General features: G+C 32.4%; 1 long non-coding RNA gene across 1 annotated transcript; it reads right to left on the bottom strand.

Annotated features, from left to right (window-relative positions):
- Positions 1-13,585: 13,585 nt before the first annotated feature.
- Positions 13,586-17,906, bottom strand: LOC139505197 (uncharacterized). The gene is made up of 3 exons (XR_011659604.1): positions 17,734-17,906; positions 15,125-15,217; positions 13,586-14,123 (listed from the first exon to the last, which is right to left on the bottom strand). It is a non-coding gene; the product is annotated as an uncharacterized lncRNA (long non-coding RNA).
- Positions 17,907-24,444: the final 6,538 nt, after the last annotated feature.

Genomic DNA, 24,444 nt, shown 5'->3' with positions numbered 1-24,444 from the left:
GGTATTGAACCATATTATCAATTTTCTACAGATCCATTCACTTAAACTAAAGTTTATCTCTGGAAACCAAATGTGTCTTTGGGAAGACCCAATTATACCAATATATTTATGATCCATAATTTGTTTTGCGGTCATATAAAAAACTCAACTACAACCACTGATGCATTAAAAAAGGTGAAGGTAAGATGACACATAACAATTGGAAATATACTGCTATATAAAATTGAGAAAGGAAATGGTGAAAGTGTAAAAGCGACAACAACCCGACCATAGAGCAGACAACAGCTGAAGGCCACCAATGGGTCTTCCATGTAGCAAAAATTCCTGCACCCATACGTGTCCTTCAGCTGGACCATAAAAAATATGTATGCTAGTACAGTGATAGTGGACGTCATAATAAACTCCTAATTATACACAAGAAACAAAAATTCAAAATCCTACAATACTTACCTGCTAACAAAGGCCAGAGGCTCCTGACTTGGAACAGGCGCAAAATTGCAGCAGGGTTAAGCATGTTTATGAGATCTCAATCCTCCCCCTATACCTCTATCCAATGTAGAAAAAATAAACACATAACAATATGCACATTAAAATTCAGTTCAAGAGATAAGTCCGATGTCAAAAAGATGTAACGAAAGAAAATAAATTAAGTGACAATAATACATAAATAACGACAGACTACTAGCAGTTACATGTAACTGACATGCCAGCTGCAAACCTCAATTAAACTAATTAAAAGATTATGTCTTCATCATATGAATATCAGGCACAATCTCTTCCGTAAGGGGTTTAGTATCATATTTTCATAAAATATATGAGAAGAACATAACCCGTGTCATGCCAACAACTGCTTTTTTACTCATAAATGTGTTTAGTTTTGATGCAAAGACCCTATAAATGAATCAATATCAAAGCCAAAATACTATGTATCTATACTGAACAGCAAAAGAAACGTCATATTTTTCAAACAAGAGTGCACACATTGAAATGTCTCACCTTCTTTACTTATCATTGATATTATGTTGATAGACCTAAATATAAAGCTTTATTACAAGTGTCACATAAGCTAAACATTAACCAAGAAAAATGAAACATTGACCAATGAACCATGAAAATGAGGTCAAGGTCAGATGAACTATGCCAGGCAGACATGTACAGCAAACAATTCTTCAATGCAACAAATATAGTTGAGTAACTTGAGTTATTGCTTATAAATTAATAAAAACAGACCAAAACACAAACACTTAGAAATGGAATGTGAAAATGAGGTCAAGGTCAAATAAAACCTGTGTAACAGACATATATATAGATCATAAAATATTTCCATACACCAAATGAAGTTGACCTAATACATAAAGTATTAGAAAAATAGAGCAAAACTCAAAAACTTAACTTTGACGACTGAACCATGAAATTGAAGTCAATGTCAGATGATACCTGTCAGCTAGACATGTACACCTTACAATAACTCAATACACCAAACAAAGTAGACCTATTGCATATAGTATAAGAAAAACAGAGCAAAACACAAAAACTGAACTTTGACCACTGAACCATGAAAAAGATGTGAAGGTCAGATGACACCTGCCAGTTGGACATGTACACCTTACAGTCCTTCCATCATGTCCATACACCGAATTTACTACACCTATTGCTTATAGTATCGGAGATATGGACTTGATCACCCAAACTTAACGTTGTTCAGTAATCCATGAAAAGAGGTCGAGGTCAAGTGAAAACTGTCTGACGGGCATAAGGACCTTGCAAGGTACGCACATACCGAATATAGTTATCCAATTACTTATAATACAAGAGAATTTAACATTACAAAAAATATTAACCTTTTTTCCAGTAGTCAGTGAACAATGAAAATGAGGTCAAGGACATTGGACATGTGACTGACGGAAAGTTCATAACATGAGGCAAAGTACGAAACATCCAGGTCTTCTACCGTCTAAAATATAAAGCTTTTAAGAAGCGTGCTAACGCCGCAGATGTAGCCAAGAATCAGAATCCCTATGTCGAGCTTTATGCCACAAAAGTTGCAGGCTTGACAAAAACACAATTTTCAAATGCATATTTTTTTATTTTTGTTTAGGCACCGACTTTGATATGGTGTTGAAAAACTGTTTCAATGAACATTAAATGAACTAAAATGATTTGAATTTGTTAAATGACAATGGTATTTATATGGCCATTCAATTATAATTTCCTTATGTTTGCCTTAAATTACTAGGACGTTTCTTTTGCAGTTCAGTATATAATTATAGTATATGAAATATTGATTTGACCCTCATACTTAACCTAGTTCATTGTCAGATCTCTGAAATGTTGAGGTAAAATGAAAAAAAAAATGTGAGGGGCATGAGGACATGGAGGATCTTGCAAGGTAAGCACATGCCAAATATATAGATCTATATAAATATGTGAAGCTAAAGTGGTTCTGTTGTCTAGAGCACTGGATATACATGTATACAGTGCAGGATATTTGGTGTCACGATATCTCAGTAGCATGGGAAGAACAAAAAATTTGCGAAAGCAAATATACAGATCTATCTAAAATTGTTGCGTGGATGTTTAGATGAGTTGAATATGTATATACAACAAAATTTGTTTAAAAATTGCTGTTTGTATCCTACGCAATCATAGGTTTGAACGTAGTTTTCAATTTAGACTTGTATATGTTGCTATTCTATTACATAATACAGAAATTAACATTACATTAATTCAGAATTATTTTTTGAAAGATGTCGACTCATTCTCTTGCAAGTGAAAACCTAATTTTCAATGTTTCTTAGCGAAATTTGACAAAATTGAACCTTTTTGGCTGCCAAAAGTGAATTGTTATGTGAATTTTCACTATTTCACTTTCATTATTGATTGAACAAAAAAAATCAAGCATTAGATTTTTTATATATCTCTTAGCTACAATGTAGCTATATAGCATGTATAGTGCCCCTTAAATAAATAGTAACTGTTTTAAAATTAAGTAAATACAGCTTGTGGATCAATATCCCTCTGACTACGTCGAGGTTTCTATGACCAAATTTGCAGGCTTCACAATAAATGATATTAGGCAAAACAGCAACTGACCTAACTTATTTCAGTTTGTCAATTTGAGAAAGCAATTCATTTCCATATTTTATGAAATCATATAGACATAAAATAATAGTGCATGTTCGAAAATGCTATTTATAACTCAAAATATCTTTGAATTTATGATAAAGGGTTGAAATTATTTGGCATGTTCGAAAATGCTATAACTCAAAATATCTTTGATTTTATGATAAAGGGTTGAAATCATTTGGCATGTTCGAAAATGCTATAATTTTTTACTCGTTTACTTTCAGAGAGTGATCATAAGATATAATTAACAAAAGCCTGCAAAGCAGGACATGCACTTATATAACTAGTCCCAATAAATCCGACGTTTTGGAAGGCTATTTTAAATTTTTGATTTGACTACTTAATTTGTAACCAGGTGCATAATAAAGTCACACTATCATATCTGTGGATTTGGTTTACAATATTTTTATCAATTTTTAATTAATTAAAGCTATTAAAAGCATTATAAACTAAGGAAATACTTATTGTTTTAACTTCTTAATAAAAGTAGAAATTTATGAGTAATTCATGTAAATGTTATACCACAACAATCCCAAACCGGTTTCCTAAATGTATAGTTCAAGGCACATTATGTATATGTGTATTGTACACATGCATACAAACAAAAATCATGGACGCTAATTTAAATAACAAAAGAATTTGAAACATGTGCTTCAAAACGAACAATTTAAATACGATCAGAAATATTTTTATAATAGTAACATGTTAAAACATATTCAAGTAATAACTGAGCTAAAGTTATAAATAATTACTTATCTAGAAGCTCACAATTAACGAAACTTCATAAAACCAAGACTTGGTTTTATCAGACATGTGTTTTCGCAACATTCTTGGCAATCCTGAACTTTCTCTCAATAACCATAATATTTTTTTTTATAAAAATATGATAACTTCAAAATGTTTAACTCACAGTACAATATAGACTAATCCAATACAAAATTTGTTTGCTCGATTTTCTTAATTCAACATTTCAAATTGACGACCTACCACTCTGAGTATGTCCAGTTTTTTCCAATATGGCGCCTATCCGGAAGTTAGGGAGGCCTGATAATATCCTGAGTGTCTGTGTTCATTTTGTTTTTGACGGTCTGTTCGATATCTCTTGTATACATACGTCTATGTGCGATATATTGATTAATGTTCAAACCATAATTATATAAGTATGAGTGTGTGTTGGACAGTTGACAATAGGGTTATTTTCATTATTAATTAATTATAATTCAATGATTACAAAAATGTATGAAGTTGTTGTAGAGACACCCGCAGGTATTACAGGGGCGGATCCAGCCATTTTAAAAAGGGGGGCTTCTTACCCAGGACAAAAGGGGGGGGGGTTCCAATTACATGTCCCCATTCAAATGCATTGATCGTCCAAAAAAAAGGGGGTTCCAACCCCCGGAACCCCCCCCCCCCCCCCCCCCCCTGGATCCGCGCCTGCGGTATACCGTAATGGTTTAATAAAATACAATGACAATTTCAAAAAGTAACAATCATTAGTAATTTTTTACATTGCAAATTTATAGTGTAAATAAGTTTAAAAAAGGAAAAAAAAAAGGAAACAAAGAAAACATGATATAACAATTTAGAATTTAATTAAAGGCATTATGTTATATTCTAACCTAAACACTTATAAACGGTCAGAAGGCTCTTGATTTGTATAGTTATTTCATATGTTGTACTGTTGCACCACTGTTCCAGGTTAGGGGAGGGTTGAGATCCCACTAACATGTTTAACCCCGCCACATTCTCTATGTAAGTGCCTGTCCCAAGCCAGGAGCCTTAATTCAGTGGTTGTTGTTTGTTTGTGTGTTACATATTTATTTTTCGTTCATTTGTTGTACATAAATTAGGCCGTTAGTTTTCTCGTTTGAATTGTTTTACATTGTCAATTCGGGGCCTTTTATAGCTGACTATGCGGTATGGGCTTTGGTCATTGTTGAAGGCTTACGGTGACCTATAGTTGTTAATTTCCGTGTCATTTTGGTCTCTTGTGGATAGTTGTCTCATTGGCAATTATGCCATATCTTCTTTTTTATATATGAGATCCTTTGAAATGAAATATGAAGTAAAACGCAGCTCCATATATATAGTATATATCTACTCAGCACGTGTGTCACATCTGTTACATTTCATTGTCCGGCAAAAGGTATTACCAGGCGGATGAATGGATTTTCAAAAATGCGGATAGGGAAGAAAAAGGGGGGGGGGGGTATTCCGTAAATGTTAATACATTCAATATGAATATTGTTGATCTCTATATTTGTATGCCTTTTGATTTTATAAGTCGTTTGGATGTTGTCTCGTTTTCATGCTCCTCACGTTCTTATGTTTAAATGTAAGCAGTTTTAGAAACAACTTAAGTTTTGTTGCGTCAACTATTGGCAAAACTCGTGCACGTGACTGATTAAAACACATTTCTCATAAGGCTCTTGACAGAAGATAGTTACATGTATCATACCATTTTTTTGTACGTTAGTAGTAAGTTTTACCACAATGTTTCTTCTTGAAAATCTCTGCCAAATCCGAACTTATTTAAAGAATGTTAATTCTGCGGTCACCTTGTACACCATTTACGAATTAGAAAAACTTGTACGCTTGAAATGTTCGTTGGAACAGCGTCAAAATCATGTTCGTATTGGGCACATCGATCGCGCAAAGCGATTAGTGGACTAGCAATCATACCACATCTTCTTTTTTATATTATGAATGGCTATATCCACTGGATGGATGTTTTTGACTGCAGAATGTTGAATATCCGGAATAAATATTTTGTATTATGGATTGTTTAAATGTAACCAAAGTACGTTGACATGTTCATATAGTTAAATGACGCATGTATATAAATTGATCCCTAGTGGAAATGTGTCTCATTTACGATCATACCTCGTCTTGCTGTTAGGGTCTTTATACGGAATATATTTTCTGTACTGTTGTCAATTGTTGAATAAAACCAGTTTATAAATGTCGGTAAAAATTTCATGGTGAATTAATCACAACGGGAAAACATTTCACAAAAATATCTTAAACAACATATAATATGAAGTAGTAAGGTTTTCTTTTATAATTGACCTCAAGGAAATTGCTGGGCACATTTATAAATTTATTAAGATATATTTATTTTAGTAAACTCTTTTTAAACTTTACACATTCAGTGTTTACAATGGCCTCAATTAGTGAACCTCTTTGAAAATCCCTGGCATTTTAAATAGTTCAAAGTTCACGCTACATCCAAATTCTGTGTTTAGACAATTATATAAAACTAGTTTAATGATTCTCTTTTCATGTTAATGGAGTAATTCATGATCCACAAACATTGAATCAATTTGGATGTTTCTGTTAACACTAAACCAGAAAAAAAGAAATATTTACTCTGATGTTGTAAACATTTCCCAGCGGAAATATCTTAAATAGACAAATTTCAATAACTTCATTATAAAAAAACAAGAATAAACGATCTTTTTCAAAATTGTTTTTCAAGTTTTTATTTGTCTGAAATGTATTTACGAGCTAAATGGTTTTACCGTACTTTTCAATTTACGTCAAATATGACGAACATTCTATTGGCTTATCAAAACATTGGCAATTTTTCTTTAACATAACTTAATCTAATTTAATTCTATAAAAGGCAGCTGAAGTGTCAGGAGTGCGCCAATTACAAGCCTCGTCATAATTAAGTAAAATGGAATAAGAATTTGACAAGAGGACTTTTACTTGATGCAAATGCATTTGAACATGGAAACAACGTTCAATGCTTTGGTCATATTAATAAGTGCATGTAATTTAGGTAAGTTGACATTTGTGTTTTAAATTTTTATTTTTTTATTTTTGGTGTCTTAAGGTACCTTGGTACCTAACACTACAGGGAGATAACTCTGTAAAGTCAGCTGAACGTTTTAATTACGTTGTGTTGTAAAGGGAATATTAAGCTTCTCAATGATCAAAATTGGTGTTTGTCAAACTGCTATATAACCAGTGTTATTTTTCTGACAAAACGGTTGGTTCAAAATTTTTGAAATTTTTATATTTTTGTTAAAGGGTTAAAGTAAATACTTTGTCAAAATTTTATTAAAATTAAACGAGACAAATTAATTTTAGTGAAAGTGTTTGGTATCACCTTAACACCACTTTTTAGCACCACATTTATGCTATTTCGTGGCGGTCAGTTTTTATTGGTGGAGGAAGCTGGAATGCACGGATAAAACTGCCGACCTTCGAAAACTGACAATTCAAGTCAAATAAGATTGGAGTCGAGAATGTTTCTGCGACAATTTGAATTGAGCTTGTTTTTGCAATGGGGAATTATGGGTAAATTCCAAGGCTGACTACAGATAAGAAGTTTTCGTTATGAATCACGGCCTGTATGCATAAAGCTACTTAAGTTAAGATTTGTTCCGAACGGACGGATTTTTATGCCCCATTTATGGGCATTATGTTTTCTGGTTTGTGCGTCCGTCCGTTCGTCCGTCCGTCTGTCCTGCTTTAGGTTAAAGGTTTTGTTCGAGGTAGGTTTTGATGAAGTTGAAGTCCAATTAATTAGAAACTTAGTACACATGTTCCCAATGATATGACCATTCTAATTTTAATGCCAAATTAAAGTTTTTACCCCATTTAAACGGTCCACTGAACATAGAAAATGATAGTGCGGATGGGTCATTGGTGTACTATGGACACATTCTTGTTCTTCATGTTCTACGATAAATTACTACTACGATTAAATTTCTTAACTTAAGTTGTTATATGCATACGGGTCAACGCCGAGTCTAAAGATCAGAAATCAAATCTAAATAAATTAAATTTTGATAATCAAAATCTGAGATGTTCATAAAATTTGTCGAAAAAAACAAAAAGAAAGAAAATTAAATCGATAGTTTTGCACATATTATTATTTCAAGAACACTTGTTTTTTTGGTATTTAATGTTAAATACAGAAAGAAAAAAATCAATGTATTTGGTGAAGTATCTTATTTCTTTGAATTTAAAAGTCTGAAGAGATAAGAAATACGTAAACGTTTGTTATTTTTCCAAACTAGGATGTATTTAAAAAAAAACTTTTACAGAATTGTACTTTTTCAAGATTATCTATTTTTTTAAAATAACTTCAACTGATATAGTACTGCTTAAGATATGTAACGTTTAAATATCATAATGATATATTTGATCTATAAAGGTACAATGCATCATTTTTAGTATTGTCTTCTTTTGTACTACAATTTAGTAAGGAAATTCCGCTGAAAGTGAAATAAAACTAAATTACTGAACAGGTTTAAAAACTATTTGCATAACATTGGCTTCACATTATAAAAGTATAAAATTGCTGCTTACGACAAAATGTACAAAATCCAATTTTGCATCATTACGGTACTAAAATAGCACAATAATTTTAAGCATTTGAATAGTACTTTATCATTTCAGTACAAGACTGTTTGGTTCTTTACAGACTATAAAGTTTTAAATTGCTAAAAGAATACAAGTGTAAGGTAAATTTGCGGCGAGTTTATAGCGTTTTAAGTTGTAATTCATTGACATACAGATGAGCTAAAAGAAAACAACTTTAATTTTATGACCAGAAACATAATTGATGTATTTATAAATGTAGCACATTAATGTTTATTGTAGGTTGTGTTGACGGTTGTGATGTTTTTGAACCTCCACAAAATGCTTCAGTTTTGTTTAAAAATGCAACGACAACAATTCTACAATGTATTACGGGATTTCAATTAAAAGAAGGAGACCTAATTCACGGATGTGAGAAAAGAAAATGGGGAAAATCCCGGTTTGCTCACGTAAGCGTATAACTATAATGCAACATCGTTGGTAACTTCCATTTTTATAGGGAAAACGGTACTATTTATTCTGCCATAGGCGACAATATTAACATTTTCTAAATTTACCACTTTTTAAGATAAAGACCTGGATAAAACAGTTATATGTTGTGTTAGTACTTTATTATTCTGTTTAAAAAATTAAAGCCAAATAGTAGCATGACCAACTTTAAACGGAGCTTGTTTATGTTATCCATGCCCATCGTCATTTTGCACCAAATTTATGAAATTTTGGAAGTCTTTTCGAATGACTCTCTAGACACTGCAGTTTTTCATAGATAAATAAAATATATATTGTACCCTTACATCCAATCACAGCGCTCCTAATTTGACTTCCTTCACCTGCCTTGGGTACACAAAAGGCCAACCTAATGCTGGGAAAATTTAATACTACCGTTTTCCCTTGATTTGACTACTCGTGCTTGTACCCGCAAGCACAAACGACGTATACAAGATCTGTTTTCTGTCAGTTTTATTAGAATGGAGACAACAATATTGTATTTCAATCTTCTGCGGTATCAATTGGTGATTTAATGGTCGCAAATACCCGTTTACTGACTCCGCTAACGTGTCGCCATTAAACTTAAGGCACTGGCTACGGTTACATGGAAATGTAACAATAATAAAAATATTATTGTTACATTGGAGACTAATTGCCGGAATGCAAAGTTGGGTGAGGAACCGATTAATTACAAATGTAACAATAATTACTGAGGCTACGGTTACATTAAGTTATTGTTACATGAAAAACAGCAATGTACGCTAGCTAGATTGATTAAACTTAAAAATCTTCTATAGTTGTATTGCTTCATTCTTTCATATGTACTAAACAATACTTGTAATGTAATACTGATAAATAATAAAATATCATTATTCAACAAATGGTGTACAACTTGAATAGTTCTACTACGTATTAATGGTTTTGATGTTCTTAAAGATACTACTCAAGATTAGGAGTGTGACTGTCAAAGGCGAAAAATATAGTTCAATGGTTTCACTTTTTTAAAGTATTTAACTGCACACCTACTCTTATTACTGTCATTATACTTTGGACCAATTTGTTTATGGTGAAAAAAATAAAACTTGGGATGCGTTTTAAACGAAACTGAAACATTTTTCAATATCAAGAAATCCATTTCATACAGCTTTATAACTTGACGCAAATTGATAATCAAAAGCAAAGTTTGCTAACTGTAACTTAAATACTAAGAAATTATGTATGTAAACGTATCCGTGGAGGACGTAATTTCGTTCATCAAAAATGTGTCGGACTTTAAAAACAACTTTCTGGATTTGTAGAAATTGTCATTGTAAATAAAAAAAATACAGTAAATAAATTGTATGTTATAAATGTATGTAATAAATGTCCTCAACTTTTATTATTTAGTACATATTACTAGTCCCATCGTACATTGCTTTTTTTCATGTAACAATAACGCAATGTAACCGTAGCCTCAATAATTATTGTTACATTCGTAATTAAACAGGTCCTTACCCAACCATGCATTCCGGCATTTAGTCTCCAATGTAACAATAATATTTTTATTATTGTTACATTTCCATGTAACCGTAGCCAGTGCCTAAACTTAATTTGCGACCATCAAATCACCAATTAATGTCGTCCGAGTTTGAATAAAGTACAGTTGTTTCCTAATTGATATTCATTACAAAGAGATGTGATATGAGTGTCAATGAAACAAATATTAACGACAGACCAAAGAACAACGATGACAAAAAATTATATAAATCACTACAAGGCCTTCAACTTAGAGCAAAACACATACCGTATAGTAAGTAGTAAAAGACCTCGGCATACAAAAAGCGAAACAATTAACAAATGGCAAACTAAAGGACAGATGTATGCTTAATAACAACAAACGAAAAACGAATACGTCAGACAACTTTTAACTTCTTGAATCGCTCGTTCACTAATACCAGTATTTTCAAAAGGTTTACTCTAACCCTATATGTACGGCAAAATGTAAAATTGAGTGTACAAAAGGCCCTATCATCATAACGACACGGCAAAATAAATTCTTCAATTAGGCTATTTCAGGCTAAATCATGAAGACAACTCTGTCAAAGTTTCATAACATTCGAAGACTGTTGAAGTTGTTGCTGTCTATAAACCAAACCACAAGCTGTATTTAAAAAAAAAATCATTTTATAAGTAAACATTCTAAAAAAAAGTATTTTCCTAATTTTGGTTCAGATATTCTTAATCAGAAAAAATCTTCAAAATGATAATTATGACTAAAAAGAACAGCTATTTGGAAAAAATATATAAACCCATGCACACTGTAATGAAAAAAGTATGACACCGCTTTATATCTTAATGTTAAGCAAAACAACAAAGTTCATTTAGCAGTGAAATATTAAAGAATGGAAAGGAATATTCACGACATGTTGTTCTTGATTCTGTTTTGAATCGGGAAAAATCTTAAGGCTAATTTTCAGTTTGATTTCCATGAAGGTTTGACTTAATGCAATCGGTTTATATAATAACTGTTTCAATGTTTAAAATATGTTATTGATAATATTTTCCAATTTAAATTCTCAGTTCTAATAATTAAAAGAAGTAAATTTAGACATTAAGTATCTTATTTTTGACTGAATATCATCATTACATAATATGAAATTCTAAAACAATGATGTTTGATATGAAAAACGCCACGGTTCAGTTAAAGAACATTAATTAATTGAAATGATGTTAGCAGTATTTTGCATCCAGGCTGGCATTTGATATTTCAGTCGTTAAAAGAGTAATTCAAAGAGAAAATCACCGTAAAGATATATACATAAATAAATAATGTTATAGTCAAGTCTGAGAAATATTTTAATAATTACTATCAATACAATACTGGTATGTAATTTACCGCTAGCAGACCTTTGGTAGTTCATACTTTATTGTCATTCTGATTAATGTTTTCTGTTAATAAATAAATCAAGTGAAATTAAAAATTGAAATACATGCAAGTTTGAAAAAAAGAAAAAATCTCTAAGTGTTACATGTCCATCATTCAATGAAATCATGCAGTGTTATAAAATTATAGCTTTAACAGTTGTTTTATACATGTATGTTCTCTGTCCGTAATGTTCTTGCATTTATTTGTTCTGTAGTCCTGTCATGTAGTGTTCTCGTTTTTGTGTTATATTTAACATTGCCATAAAAGCGAAAGGTTTGGCTAGTCACAAAACCAGGTTCAATCCTCCATTTTATTCCTAAAAATGTGCCGTACCAAGTCATGTTATTTTGACAATCTTCCACAAATTCTGTTGCTGGTATAATTCTGACAACCAAACAGTGTGTGAATGACGCTTAAAAATCTGACAAAAAATTTAAAGCAATAATTTTTAACCCTAGTATGTACAATGGCAAAGTGTAATATTGACTGTACAAACAAGACAACTGTCAATCATACCACATCTTCTTTTTTATAACAACACGGCAAAAAAAATTTTCAAATGTTAGAATATGAAGACACCTCTGTCAAAATTTCGTAACATTTGAAGACATTTCAAGATGATGCTGTATACAAACTTATTAAATTTGTTTGGCATTTTAACTGTTTTGATCTGAGCGTCACTAATGAGTCTTGTATAGACGAAACGCGCGTCTGGCGTATTAAATTATAATCCTGGTACATTTGATAACTATAAACCTCAAGCTATATATTAGCAAATAATGTCTCAATAAGTAAAAGTCCTAAATGAAAATATTTGTTTCATAATTTTGCATCAAATTTTCTTTATCACAAAAACATCTTCTGCCAAAATGATAATAATGACTAAAGTGAATAACCATTTGAAAAATATATACATTGTAATTCCACACTGTAATGAAAAAAAGTATGATCCAACTTAACATCTAAGTGTTAAGCAAATCAACAAAGTCTTTTTAGCGGTAAAAAATTATCAAAAGTACCAATATTTTAATTTAATAAGCCAGACACGCTTTTCGTCTACATAAGACTTATCAGTGACGCTCAGATCAAAATAATTATATAGCCAAACAAGTACAAAGTTGAAGAGCATAAAATGTGAAAGAATGAAAAGGAATATTCACAACATTTTGTTCTGTATACTGTTTATAATCGAGGAAAAAACAGTCTCCGGGACAAGTTTGCAATTCCGCTGAGTGCAAAAGTTGTCACCTTAATTTTTGGAGTTAAGTCAAAATAAAGTTGATAACTTGGTTGGTATAAGTTCCCTGATATTTGTCCTAAAATTTTTTGGATCTAGCACCACTGTTGAAAAAGTTATGCCCCTTTTTTCAACAATTTCCTCAGAGGAAAAGTACTTTTCCTTGGAGGAAAATTCAAGACAACAAATTTCCTCTAAGGAAATCATTGATCTTCAAATTTCCTCTAGGGAAATTTCTGAACATCAAATTTCCCTTAAGGAAATGTTTTTCCTCTATGGAAATTTCATAACAGTACAAACAGTATTAATATATTTTCTCCTAGACTGAATTATTGATACAAAAGATAATTAAAACTTTAATACTGTAATACAAATTTTCATGGTGAGTATTAAACATACAAAAACAAAAGGCTGACTGTTTAGCATGTTTAAGACAATTCAATAATAAGCAAAACGCTATGAATATCATACCATTTGTGATGTTATTAATATTGTGCTCATATTTGCATATAAATCAAATAAACACTTTTCATGTCAAATTAACTTGTCTTCTGTTTCAGCTGCTGTGTATTCGACCCCCTACATAACTGTTCAGTGCATAAATAATTCAATCCACAAGACATCTTCCTTCAATTGGTTGAATAAATTTTGGCAACATATGTTCTTCAAACATCTTCTTTGTATATTTGATATGATGGAGCCATGTACATGAATGGATAAAGCAGGTGTTTATTTCGACAACAAACATGACAAAGATACTATTTTTTTTCTTAATTTCTCCATAATCCATCAGTTAATATGAATGTAGGTTGTTACATTTTACACAATTGTGTTCTTTGATAGTACTCCATTTTGTTTATAGCAATTTTGTAGGATTTTTTCTATTTCTTTTTCCAGAAAACACACAGTTGAGTTCATTTCACATTAATAATCCAATTAGCACATTATGTAGAAAAGTATTAACAATTAAGTTTCCTCTTCAGTATAGACCTGCAGGACCTGTTGATGATCATAAAAACCAACATATCTAACCTATAAATACACAAAATGAAAAAAAAATGTTATAAATGGAGAAAAAAACAGCAATATAAATAAGCTTATTTTATCATGTTTTAATGAACATTTTGAGAAACTTTCATTTGATATTCTTACTTGTCATGCTTATGAGTTCTCGTATTTCAGTGCTTTGTGTCCAAGATTTAATATTCGTTGTTTAGTGCCTTGCAGTGATATTTAAAGTTGAGCCACTTGCAATAGTTGTTATAGAATGTTCATATGTTGTGTTAATATTTGAACCACTGGCCTATATTATGGTCAGGTTGAGTGCTCACAGACATGAGGCCTAAATTAATATATTGTTTTTTTCCCTAATCCCTATTCTGACAAGCCAGGTGTGGGTAGTTAGGTAGGTAAATAATTTTATTTTTCCCAAAAGCGTGAATATTATCGGATGATCCGGCAAGCCCGAAAATTAGAAATGAATAAAATAATATTTGGCTTAGTTTTGACAATAAAATTTTATGAGTAGGGCCATTTTTGCAGGGTCGGTCAGGATTGGAGAAACAAACAATATTTTATATTAGGCATGATTTTTTTTTATTAATTGTTATTGACTTTGAACATGTTGAACTAAATTGGATTGTTTAAATCTTTATATGTTGAGATCTTAATGGATGACCTATAAAGGAAGTGTTTTCTCATTATTGAAGGCAGGCCCATGATTGGCCTTTAATTTCTTGCATCCGCTTCATTGAACTCTGGTGGATAAGTCACTCATTTACCATACCACATTTTCTTATTTTTATATGAGTCATCATTCAAAGGCAATTTCTTTTATTACTGTAATTCAGAAATTATCGAAACTTTTTAGTAATGCGAATAATGTGACTGGGTGAGTATCGCAAAAACCGAAACATATATATATATATATATCATGTAACTATATAGATCTTTATGCAGATTTTTTTTGTAATCACAATAAGTTGTCCATTCCCTGAAAAATCTGAATTTACAGTATATAGAAGTGGTCTTACCATTTAGGCCTTGTTGTATTCTGTTTATCTTGTTTTGCGCTCATTTCTATTGTAACTGTTTATATTTTTCATTATTTTTCTATATTTCTTGTCCTATAAAACATAAAAAGGGTAAAAACTATTATAAAACATCAGTTTGTGTTTTTCTTTATATTCAGTTATATTTAAAAAGAATGAAATATTTGTGCTATTTCATTTCACAAACTTTTTGCCAGTCATGACTTTCAAAGACTTTCACCCTGGTCAATAGTTTAAAAAACAAACATTCCCATACTTTTTCTTTGTGTTCGTACTAATTTTTCATTTGACAACAAAGACATGATTCAACTATTCTTCTAAAATTTGTTTCGCTTGACTACGTTAAACTCTGAAATATTGTTAACAGTATAATCTGTATGTGTCTCACTTGTCAAAATTTCAAATTAATATATAAATAACCAATAAAAATGCTATGCATGGCTCAGCTTGATACAAACGTACAGGTTGAACCCAGAACAGTTGGGGCAAGTATGGACACAACATTCAAGCTCGATAAACTCTGAATTTTAAATTTGGATTGTGATTCAATAGTCGATGCAGCATAGGTTTCTGACACAGAATGAATGCGGTCCAAGTACTTAAAAATTTTAAATTGACAATTAACCTCTAAAATGGTCCAATATTCAAAATCTCAATACATGGTTAGATGCAGCATATCAACATGATCAAAGAACCCCAATAATTCATTTTTTGGTGAAATCAAATAAAGTTAAATTTTGGACCTTTTAGAACTCAATGTGGACCAATTTGATAACGGGCCAAAATATCAAAAATCTTAATGAATGGTTAGATTCAGCATATCAAAGAGCCTCATATAATCAATTTTTGTTGAAATCAAACAAAGTAAAATTTTGGACCCCGATTTGGACCAACTTGAAATTTGGGCCCATAATAAAAAAAATGTAAGTAAATATTCAGATTCAGCATATTAATCTGAACACCAAAAATTTAAATATTGTTAAAATCAAAATAAGTTTAATTTTGGACCTTTGGACCTTAAGGTAGACCAAAAAACTAGGAATCTAAATACACAGTTAGATTTGGCATATCAAAGAACTCCAATAATTCAATTTTCTATAAAATCAAACAAAGTTTACTATTGGCCCCTATTGGCCCCTAATTCATGTAATTCCTAAACTCTGAACAAAAACTCTGTCACAAACCTTGTGTTTGAATTTCATAGATTTCTATTACTTGTACTAAAGTAATTAAGCGAAACTAAATGTCCTGGGACAACGACGACTACATGATAAAATTGAGAATGGAAAAAGGGAATGTGTCAAAGAGACAACAACCTGACCATAGATTCGAGGGTTGGAATCCTTTTCTTTTACCGAGCAATGCATTTGAATGGGAGATATAGTTGGAACCCCTCTTTGCTCTTGGTTGGGACCCCCCTTTTAAAATGGCTGGATCCGCCCCTGAGAAGCATTATAGAAAAATCTATAAGCTTTAACTCAAAATAAGGATAATTTTTATTTTTAAAGGGCAGGCACAGATCCAGAGAGGGGTTCAAGGGATTGGAACCCCCCCTTTTTTCGGATTATCAATGCATTTGAATAAGGACATGTAATTGGAACCCCCCCCCCTTCCCCCTTTTGTCCTGGGTTAGAATCCCACCCCCACCCCTTTTTAAAATGACTGGACTTGACAACATCAGACATGTATACTACTTTATCAAAAAAAAATGCACATTTCATCCAATTTAATTTCATCCCTTACTTGCTACATGTATTTCATCCATAATATAATATTTAAAGAAATAAATTTGGGAGGAGTATGATTTTAATTTGCAAGTTATTAACTATCCAAACTAGTTACTAGAGACCTAATAGAGTAGATATATACTTGACTAATTTAAATCAAACTTAGGGTGACTGGGAACAAAGATTTAAGGGAATAGATGACAGTTTACCTACAATGACCTAGTTTCATAGCAATAGCATACATTAATAAAGACTACATGGTCATTCTTATGTTTAAACGTGGTTTTAAACAATGTTAAACTTTGGGTGTTCATTTTTAATGTTTAACATGTTTAAAGCTAACAGTTTCAACTACATACATGTATCAAGATTTGATCCTACATTATTTAAATATTGAAAAAAATAGCTTTTTAAATTTGGATCTATATATATAATTGTGAATGTCACATGGATGTATTTTAATGTAAAGCATCTGAAAAATCATTAGCCGTCTCATATTTATTTCAGTTCTTCAAAAGGCAAATTTATATGAGCTTATGCTGAAAATAGAGATTTCTTATTAACATGATTAAGGAGAAATCCCCTGCCCCCCTTTATGTGTGAAAAATTTTGTTGATTATATAGGGAATCACAGAAACATGACTGAGGCAAGCATCCCCCATCTGAACCCTCCCCCCAATGAAAAGTTCTGGATCCCCCCGTCAACCTTTCACTCAGGTCATTAGTGAAGAGTTGTCACATGTTTGTTTAGCTTGTGTAGGTGTAAGTCAGTAAGGAGGCAACCATTTGATGTGTAGGCCATGTAGGCCGGGTGAAAAATGTGATTAATCTTGCTTTGTAAACTTGTACTTTAAATAAAATTACCAATCCATTAAAAAATCTGTGAGCCCAATCTCATCCAGTGAAATAGATTATAGTCTGTTTTCGAAGTTATATGGAAGTAAGTTAGTAGTCCAGATAATTATGACGCATTGCAAGGCATTTTTTCTAAGGAGAAGTGTAGAATGGGGGAATGGAACCAATAAATTGATCGGATCCGAAATGTTCTTCCAAGTAAAGGAGCACCTATTATTTTTGTAGGTAATTATTATTAGTGTCGGCGAATCCATGACAAGTCGCCCCACTGGCAAGTCGCCCCACTCCTAGTCGCCCCACTTTTTCACCAACTCGCCCCCACTTTTTAAAAAATCGCCCCACTTGTGAAATGTGTTAAATCCCGTTAATATTACTCCTGAAAACTCGCCCCCACTGAATGGAAAACGATAAAATCTAGATTAACATATTATTAACCAGGATGAATGTAGTAAAGCCAACTCGCCCCACTCATGGAAAAAGATGTTATCCCGTTGTATATAACTTAAATTCCGTAAACATTACTCCTGCCAACTCGCCCCACTTATAGAAAACGATAATATCTAGATTAATATATTATTAACCAGGATGAATGTATTAATGCCAACTCACCCCACTTATGGAAAAAGATGTTATTCCGTGAATATTACTCCTGCCAACTCGCCCCACTTATGGAAAAAGATGTTATCCCCTGGGCCTTCTGTTATTTATTTTATATATTAATGGATTTACCACTTAATATAGAAAATTCATTAATAGATTTATATGCAGATGATTCTATATTTACATTGTAAAGGTAATAATTTTATAATGTTTTAAGTTTATTAGATAGGCGCTATAAAAATCCTTGTAATAAATATCTTTTAGAAATAGTTTATTTAAAGATATTTTTTAAAATTTATTTTTAGTTGGCGTTTAATGAATAATATTTAATGCTTTAACAAATATTTATTAACATGAATGATAATCATATAAAAAAACAATACTATGTAAGTTTCTAAAGCCGTAACCTCATCAGTACAATGTAAAGTAAATAAAGTATTACTATAAAGACTTACCAGAATTGCAAGTACGATGCTGCCACCGGTCACAAGAATCACATTGCAGTGCCTCTTGTCTGGGACGCACGTGCACGTCACACACAACACAAGGATACACAGTAGACATAGTAAATGCATGTCAAAGGTTACTTTGCTTTTTACAATTTAATACCAAGCCATAAAATGTCAACAACAACATAACCTGTTTTGACTACTTTTACTAACAAAAACACGACACACGCTTATGGTAAAAGAATGAATAGGCATTCTCTTTGATATTTACTTGAAAGAAAACATTTGCCTTTCTCTGATTGCTCGTTAGTGTTGAATTATTCTAAATTCAGAGACAAAAGTAATCAATCTGGTAATTGCTATGATAACAAATTGCTGTTAATTGAAATCCGTTAAGTATTATGATATATTGCATTATGATACAATTAACAGGTTTCTTTTCAATTGTTATGCAAATAACTAATCTTAAAAAAATACAGTTATTCTTCAATAATACGAAAATTATTTTTAAGTGGGGCGAGTTTTATATTTTAATTTTATATCTAAATATTACCGTTTTCCATTAAGTGGGGCGAGTTGGCAGGAGTAATATTAAACATGATTTAACCAATTTCACATGTGGGGCGTTTTTTTTTTTAAAGTGGGGCGAGTTGGTGAAAAAGTGGGGCGACTAGGTGTGGGGCGACTTGCCAGTGGGGCGACTTGTCCTGCTTCCGTGTCGGTGGTCTCACAAGTAAATCAGAGTGAATATTGCATGCACATTAAAATTAGCAGAGAAGAGACAATTATCAACTTGTGTATTATTCATTTTTCTCGCAGTTATTTACGGTAAATCAGCTATATAGACATAGGACTCAGACATAGGAAGATGTGGTGTATGTATATATATCCCAAAACAGGTGTTCGGTTCTAGTACTATATAGTGGCTATAGTATATGACTTTTAAATAACAATTATCAATTATATCTGTATTCTGTGGCGGGTCGAAGGGGATGGAATCCGGGGTTGGCCTCCCCTAGCATTTTGTGAGCAAGCATTGCATAAATGATAATCTCGGGAATCCTCTCAAGTTCCTATATACAAGGTGATAGGACGTTCCGTTGAAGTAGGTTACCTGTGCATCAGGAAAAGTTTTAAGGCATAGCGTGAAAAGGTAACCTATTCCAACGGAACCGAACGTCCTATCACCCTTGTATATAGGAACCTTAAAAATATGTGAATAGGTCGGGAAAGATGCTTAGACACCCCCTTATTTAATGGAGGACATGTAGTTGGAACCCCCTTTATTATGGCTGGATCCGCCCATGATTTTACATTTAAATCAAGCCCCGGGTATTTGTTGGCATAACGGTAACCACGAAAGGGGGGAGGGGGCTAATTAAAAGCACGAGGAATTATAAATATACAATTCATCAGGGGTAGAGTGCATCGAGGAATGGGAATTAAAATTGTCTCTTCACGATGATCGAAAAATGTATCTTGCACGTTATTTTCATCATCTTGTCTGAAACACTCTGAATAATGAGCTTCAAGGCGAAAACAAGGCATGCTGGGGCGTAGCTCCATATACGCTGTCACGCCATGGCGTGCACATCGTGGGGTCTAAAAAAATTATTTACGCCGGAAAATAATATAAAAATACAAACGAGTAATAACGAAATATAAAATTTAACTTAACCAAGCAAATTAGAAAACGATACAGTATAACTATTTTAATAACGTCACAATTATATTTCAATATGTAAAATCAACTCTGACCGAAATCGTTTTTAATTTATTTGCGTGAATTTTCCGGTACTCAACGTAAAAAGCATAGAAAGCAACATAAACATGAGCAGTTCAAAGCGTGACAAGCCTAAATGGCAAACTTTAGACGATTTTTTTCACTAAAAATCCTACTAACAGTACCAATAGTGATAGTCATGCAGAAACACAACAGCAACAAATCAGGACAATATAGACTCTGAAACGTCACAAATTGACGATGTCAGAACTTAGCTTTAGCGCCACATCAGTGTCAATGTCAAAGGCAGTACAAAAAAATCTGGGACCATCTTATCCAGATATTTCTTTGTTGAAAGATTCGACATCCTTAGGAAAAGATGTAAAATTACAACTTTTGACCGACAAATGGAAAGATGTCCACACCTTCAAATTTCCGACAAGGTATATTAACTCTATTTCAATAAAAAAGATATATAATGCGCTTCGTGGAACTAACAGGGCTGCAGGGGTTGTAAACCCACGTCTTTGTTTGGATATAAGGGTTGTAAATTTCGTACATAATTTTGGCAAAACATAACCAATTGACTTTTGTTCCATTTTTATCTCGCAACATTGGATCCGACCCTGAACAATTTAATGAATTACAGTAACCTTTATACAAGTTTGACTGTCCCTTTGGTATCTTTCGCCCCTCTTTTATACGTAAATTACGATAACGATAATCATGGTAATCTGAATTCCCTCTTTAAATTATTGTGATATTTTGAAAGGCTACTTCATATTGTTCTGTTTTGACACCTTCCTGTCGAAATAAGGCGTCAACGCATTCAAGACTTCAAGAGAGAGGTTGAACGCTGGCGAGCTCGCTGTCGAATCCTACCTAGTGATAAAGTGCCGACAACACTGTGTCAAACGCTTGATATCGTTAATCCCGCATTGTATCCGTCTATTGATACAATTAATACTGTGTGTTCTTACAATGTCCGTTGCTAGTGCTACAGCTGAAAGGTCGTCTAGCGTACTGAAAGGTTTGAAAACGTACATCCGTTCCACAATGAGAAATGACAGATTGTCAGCTTTGGGTTTAATGCACATCCACCGTGATTTTCAGGTAAACTTAGACAAGGCCATGAACGTTTTTGTTGCAGCTAAAAAACAAAGGGCAGATTTTTGATGTTTCTCAATAAAAAATTATTAAATACAGTCTTAATAATTTGCTATTCAAACCAATTTTAGGCCTTCAGAACGCACCATTTTGCGTCTAGCCAAAAAAACCTTTGGGGGGGGGGGGGGCAATCCCCCCAACCCCCCCCCCCCCCCCCACTGGTTGGTGTGCACTTCAAAAGGACCCAGCTACGCCCCAGGCATGTGAAATACTAATAACATACACTTCTTTTTTTTATACGTTGTATGGACAAACCCATAAATCCCTCAACAAAAATTGCTTGATTCATGTCATATCAAATAAATTACAGCGCGGAAAGGTAACTTTAATTTAATATCAAAACTAAATTTTTTTTATATTTTTCAATAAATTTATAATCTTAATTAGGCATGCGTTGCGTGAGTTCCATTTCATGAGACCTACACAGATTTCTATAAAACAAATCAAAAATTATAAATACAGTTTTTCAATTCTTTCCGGCATAGATAAAAAAAAAATGTATATAATCAAGGATTTGTATAGTAAGAAAATCCTTGATATAATCTATATACGATTTGGTTGAATTATTTCACTTCATCATAATGATAAATCCTTTAGTTCTTAAATTTTTAATTAAAATGAATTTATCATTTTGATATCTAACGATAAACTTTTTAAATTGAAGTGACATGGTCAGTAACCTAATTAGTTGCATGGCTGATTACCATCTTACAGGTGACCCAGTAATTTTCCATAGGACAGTAGCGTGTACCCTCGGGGTTATATCGGGGTGTGTATAACTTATTTTCTGGGGAACATCCTGTCCACGTGTAGTACTTAGCATATATTGCAACAGATGACATTAAACAAATTTTCTTTGTAGCATCGGAGGCAATTTCATGTTCGACCACACAAAATATTTCACAAAAAAGATATAATAAAATCAAAAGAAAAAGATAAAGAAATATTAACAAATAAAGGTGAAATTGAGTAAACATGGGATTCGTGTTTTTATGAGTTTATTTTCAGTGGACAACAACAAATGGAAGTTTTTAACGACCTTGTGTGACCTATAGTTGTTAATGTTTGTGTCATTTTGTGGTCTTTTGTGGATAGTTGTCTCATTGGCAATCATACCACATCTTTTTGACTGGCTATATACATGATATAATATATATAGCACTTGCACGGTCGGTCCAGTGGACATATTTCATACTAGATAACTTATACAGTAATTCTTTTTATATATATGAAAATTATTGTCCGATCTGATACACGTACCTATAATGTACAGAATTTTGAACAGCTTCAAATATATGGGGTCCGTAGAAACACCGCAAAGGACCTCCTTAGTGCACTAAGAACAAAAATGTGCACTAAGGACCTGATGGAATGATACAACTGTCACAAAGGATATAACATATAGAAATAGACTTTGTAAAAGGAGAAGTCCGGTAAGACACCTTTTTGGCCCCCAAAATATAGCAGTTTTACAAAATTGTTAAAAGTAAACTTTTAGTTATTTTTTGGACAGTAGAATGCTTCTGCTACATAAATATGGGCTGTTTTTGACAATACATGGCACATATATCGGGTACAAGCACCATAAAGTCATGCTAAATTGCAAAAAACCATCTGAAAAGTGACATTTTCCGGCATATTTGGTGGATTTTTCATATTTAATTGAGCTTTTAATGACAAAATCAGTGAAAATCTTCCACATACACTAATAGAATCAAATAAAATAGACACTTAAGTGTTTCAAAAGTGGTCAAAATCTTTCGTCAGATGAACCTGAAATTTGAGGCCAAAATCGGTATTTTCAACTCTTTTCAGTTTGGGAATTTTTCATCCTTTTAATTTTAAAAAGACAAATAATTGTGAACACTTCACGGAAAAGTGAGGATTGATATTTGGTTGCTTAACGTCCAGTTGCCAATACTTCATTCATTTTTCTAATGTTAAGAACTATGCCATTTATCAATATTTCGATTTGAGCGTTACTGATGAGTCTTGTGTAGACGAAACGCGCGTCTGGCGTACTAAATTATAATCCTGGTACTTTTGATAACTATCACAGCAATGTTTTTAAACATGTTTAGGAAAGGAACATATTTCTGATTCGATGTTTATATACAAATGCATTACAAGTATAAAAATGTATAGGTTGATGTTTAGTCCCTTCGATGTTTTAGACTGTAAATAAATTATGATCAATTTATTTCTGACATCTTCTTCATTTTTAACTTTTGTGGATAGGTGTTTCATTGACAGCCGTACCACATCTCCTTTCGCTTATTTTTGTTGTATATATTTTTTAATTCACTTTCCTTGTCTTTTAAAATATATCTATTCCATTATTTTATTTGATGCCGAAAATAAGAATACGAAGTATTTGTTAAATGCTATAAATAAGCGAAGTAAAACAACCGTTAATAATTATGTACATGAGCATTACAGGGGCGGATTTAGGCGGGGGCGTGGCGGGCGTGCCCCCCCCCCCCCCACCCCTAAAATTTGCAAAGCATGGGTTGTCCGGACGTAATAAAGTATCCGACGAAAGCTAATGTCGTCGCATTCAATCTGTCGTAACATTCAAACAAGTATTACTATATAAAACAGTAATTTAACAGAATCATTTAACGTGATTACTAATCAACTGACCTTTTGTTTATTTAAGTTCTATAAACATGTTACACTTCAAAGGAAGGTGTCAAAAGCGGTACTGCGTTTGATGACAAATATCATAGGCTTTTAGCAGTTAGAATAAAAAAAATTGTGACATTCTAGTTGCAGTTTTAA

The sequence above is a fragment of the Mytilus edulis genome, unplaced genomic scaffold, assembly GCF_963676685.1.
Source record: "Mytilus edulis unplaced genomic scaffold, xbMytEdul2.2 SCAFFOLD_388, whole genome shotgun sequence".
NCBI classification, from domain to species: domain Eukaryota; kingdom Metazoa; phylum Mollusca; class Bivalvia; order Mytilida; family Mytilidae; genus Mytilus; species Mytilus edulis.
This window is presented reverse-complemented; position numbering and strand designations above follow the sequence as displayed.